This window comes from Salvelinus fontinalis, chromosome 5, assembly GCF_029448725.1.
Source record: "Salvelinus fontinalis isolate EN_2023a chromosome 5, ASM2944872v1, whole genome shotgun sequence".
Classification (NCBI taxonomy): domain Eukaryota; kingdom Metazoa; phylum Chordata; class Actinopteri; order Salmoniformes; family Salmonidae; genus Salvelinus; species Salvelinus fontinalis.
The window spans coordinates 53,131,323-53,135,940 of NC_074669.1; the positions used below are offsets into that span (position 1 = coordinate 53,131,323).

Here is a 4,618-nt window from a genome sequence, read left to right on the forward strand (position 1 = left end):
AATAAGACAGGACGTTATGATCCAGTCCCCACCCGCAGATAAACTAGTGCACTGACAGAGACAGAGGCAGAGAGTGTGTGTGCTGGACTGCACCGGTGGACCTTGCGAGTATCCTGCTCTACTAGAGAAAGAAAGAGAAAGAAGGGGAAACTGAGTAACAGTGGCATGTTGACTGTCTCTGCCCACAGAGTCAAACAAATACATGCCAGTCTTTTACAGTGATGTACATATTTAAACACCAATTTACCCCACTTTCCACATCCCTCTGGGTACAGAGAAAGTGACAGATGATATTTCACTCATGCATTTCCTCTATTTCAAAGTTCTAACAGTATAAAGAAATATAAATATTCAGATCATCTTTGGGGAGCTATGCATTTAGAGCACTGTCAAAAGAAACACTTCAGCAAGCGGAAAATCATTGTAAATCATTGTATTTGAACCCCCCCGCTCTCTTCTCAGTTGAAATTGGATGTGAATCTCAGAAGCCAATTAACATCTTCTCAGAAGCCGTCCTGCTGGTGTGGGTCATGGCTCTGAATATCTGTCTACATAGAAGTATATTGAAAAGACAGACTGATCAAGAACCAGGAAGTGGTAGGAAAATGTGACTCGTTTCAGGAAGCTAGGGATATGTCGCACGTCACTACATCACAGGAGAGGCATTTGAATGTACATATATATTGTAAGCCATCTGTAAATACGAATAAAATTGTTAAATTACGAGCCTAGTTGGTTAAGCCACGGAAAAAGTCAGAAACCTACCCTCTAGCCATGATTGTCGGAGAGAATGGATGGGCTGGACATGCTGCGAGATGAGTTCGGATTGGTCTGTAGCATGCTGTCTAGAATGGAAGCTGCTCAGTATGTTTTGATAACCCTTTATACCCCTGCGTTTTTGGAAGACAGATTAGCCATTGAGAACTACAAAGGTTTTGCTACTTTTCTCAACAACATTGACGCACCTGAATTTAGTAGGCCATTTATCGACAAAGATCACTTCAAAAAAGTTGGTGGGCTACTTTCTGCACATGCCACGGTCAGTGTGAACCGGAGTGACTTGAAACAATGCTGGCCAAACAAGATGTAGCTACAAACAAAACTGAGTTAAATGGTTCCAGTCTGTCGTGAAGCATTCATCGATGTATACGGGTAAAAGTCTAGTTAAATTTTGGGGTATTACACATTTCTAACTTTGTCAGAGTCATTTTCATTGCAAGTTAAAGCGTACTGTTAGCTAGCTAGCGAACGCTAGCTTTCTGTCTCGCTAACTAATGTTGCGTGTATGATCAGTGTAGTAAAATTATTTTTTATCAGATATCCATTTTCATTGTGATTGTTATAACCTAATGTTTGTTAGCTAGTAACATTGAACCTAGTTGGTTAGCTTTAGCTACCTACAGATTCATGCTACGTATATGACAATCGGTTTGTATTGGTACAGTAGTAGTATGAGTTTGGATTATGCCAGTTAAGATAGACTTTACTTTGCCAGATGATTACATGAGCCATCAAGTTAGACAGGTGTGTCTGGGGAGATTATGGGCATCTATTGTGTTTAATAACAATAATGAACCATCCATTTAGCTAGATGTAGCTGTGGAGTGGTTAATACATTTCTTTCACTTGACCCATCAATTTAGACAAGTGAGTCTGGGTAAGCATCATCTAATAATTATAAATATTTTTTATCTGGACACTTTTTGTTTTTGATACTGCAACTATGCGCATATGCATGGAACCATTTCACTGTACCTTTTATATCTTCGGTATCCTGTGCATGTGCAAATAAACTTAGATTGTATTTGATATAGTTTGTGTTTACCAGAGATAGTAATCTGCAGAACAACATGACCTGCACCAAAGTCAGATTAGTACATAGGCCAAGGACTAGATAAAGCGTAGTTTTTCCTTATTGTAGACTACTACTTTTAACACTTTTAGTATTGAAATCTTTGGTTGTTTACTACACTAATCACTCTGTTTAGCACATAGCCTCATGTGAATCCTTAAAGAGATGGGTGGGGCGAAGGCTTAAGAGGGTGTGAACGATGCTGAATGGGTATAGACAAAGACGAGCACTCCAGTATGTGTACCAAATCATTCAAGTGCCATTTTCTCAGAAGTGGAGTTACAAGTGTATCCACTTTCAAAGCAGAATTACTTACCCATTGTTCCTCAACTGCATCTAACATTTTCTAGCTCTGAGTCTCTACTTTTATCTAGTGTAAAAAACACAATTTCAAATTTTGCTACATAGAACCGAATCCAGGTGGTGGGTCACAAATGTCCCCTGCTCACGCCTGTGAGTGACTGAAGAAGTGAACGATTGTCATTATTACCCAGTGTGACCAAGAATGGTCAAGAATTTGTCAAAGAACTTTAATAACTTTTCTGGAAAAGTACCTCTCTCACGACCATGACAAAGCAAACTAGAAGGAAGAAGGTTGTACTGACATAAAAGACGCACACATAAAAAATACAATAGTTCCCTACGGTCTAAATACTGTAGTATTACAATATTTATATACTATAGTATTAAATGTTTGTTTTTTTGCAGACTTTACTGTAGAATTCACTAGTATTTTCGCAGACATAACTGTAGTATTTCCTGTAGTGGTTTTGTGGACATTACTGTAGTACACTGTACCTTCAGGCTCTGATCAGGCCCTACACCCAAACAAGGGAACTGCGTTCATCCACCTCTGGCCTGCTCGCCTCCCTACCACTGAGGAAGTACAGTTCCCGCTCAGCCCAGTCAAAACTGTTCGCTGCTCTGGCACCCCAATGGTGGAACAAACTCCCTCACGACGCCAGGACAGCGGAGTCAATCACCACCTTCCGGAGACACCTGAAACCCCACCTCTTCAAGGAATACCTAGGATAGGATAAAGCAATCCTTCTGCCCCCCCCCCCTTAAAAGATTTAGATGCACTATTGTAAAGTGGCTGTTCCACTGGATGTCATAAGGTGAATGCACCAATTTGTAAGTCGCTCTGGATAAGAGCGTCTGCTAAATGACTTAAATGTAAATGTAATGTATTTACTGTAGTATTTTTGCAAGTATTACTTTAGTACACTATTGTATTTACTGTAGTGTTTTTGAAGAATTTACTGTCGTTTTTTTTCTGGACATTACTGTAGTATTTACTAAAGTGTTTTTGTTTTATTATCTTTGACATAGAAGCGGGGGCTTTCTCCTTGGGGAAACCTACTGGAGAAATACTAAAAGAGCAAATTAACCTTAAGATATAAGTAGGACTGGGGTCTGAACTGGGGTCAGAGCTTCTGCTCTTTTCTATAAGCTGTAAATAGGTGCGTAAGTAAGTATGGAGGAGGGATAGCTCAGGGCTTCCTGCCCTTTTCTACCTCTCTTCTCAGTGTGTCTGTCCAGTCAAGGGTGAGGTTTGGTAAGGGACAAGTGGGATGGGGGTTGGAGTTCTCCTTTTGTCTTCTGCGACTTGATTTTAGATAAAATAAACTTTATTGGATAATTAAATGTAGCCTACAGAAGAAACTTTTATTTTTTTTATATCAAAAAAAGAGGGAGGGGTTTGGTAGGGTAGACATTTTTTCCATTCCTTCTCCAGGTTCTCAATATAAGTGCTCCACTTCATGACTTCCTGGAATGTGTGCCTGCCCATAGAGAGTGAGGTCAACGGTTTTGTTTGTCTTTCTTGTTTTGGAGATTAAGGTGCAACTTCCCATTGTGTTTTAGCACTTTTACTTTTGAGTGGTTTGTCTTGCCGTTCAACATGTTAACTTTTTGCCAGGAGATTTTGGGGTTTGGATCTATGTTTGGTTCTTGATCAAAATATTACCCAGTGGTTTTCTCTTTCTAAAGCCAGGAATGTTCTTATTTGAGTTTGTAGCTGCTTGTAGCTGCTTGTAGTTGCTTTTCTCTTCTTGGCTTCCAATACAGCTGGACGAGGCAAAGAACGGAAGGGGAGAAGAGATCTGGGACATTTGGATTGGCATTGGGGTTCAACTGAGGACTCTGGCAGCAAGGACCATCTGTCCCTGCCCCCTACTCTCTAACCCAGGGTTCAGAATCACATGGGGGCACATCAGAGTTCTTAGTGGATGTGGTATAGGGAACAAAATATTTGTCTATACTTTGCATGTCGGTTTCTCACTCGTGGGTGCACAAATTGGGATTTGTGGGAGGGGAATGGGCAGGGTATATGCTAATTAACGATTAGCATATCAATACAGTGTAGTATTGGTATAGTATTTTCTTGTGGGTATGAGGATGTTAACCATGATTTATTTATCTTATTCATGGGAAGATTTCCAGCTTTCCTCTACGCAGTGTTAATTCCATCAATGAAAACAGTGACGGAAATATTTGTCAAACACCTATTTTATCAGTGGCAATTGACGAGATGATAACTTACTAAATAGACCAAGAAAAACTATAACTAAACAAAATTGTATTTTCATTTGGGTTGACGAAAACAAGATGGGACCAAATAGAGAGATTGAGAGCTTTTCAGTGTAATTTGTTTGACCCGATCAAAAACGTGCATGAGATTAGCAGAATGGCAAGGCTTTCTCATTGCAATGTTGCAATGCTGTTATTGGAAATTAAAAACCATGCCCAGGTCATTCCCGAGTC

The 4,618-nt window shown here is 39.9% G+C and overlaps 1 pseudogene; it reads right to left on the bottom strand.

Moving 5' to 3' along the window:
* Nucleotides 1-3,188: 3,188 nt before the first annotated feature.
* LOC129856317 (U7 small nuclear RNA) lies at nucleotides 3,189-3,245 on the bottom strand (annotated as a pseudogene).
* Nucleotides 3,246-4,618: the final 1,373 nt, after the last annotated feature.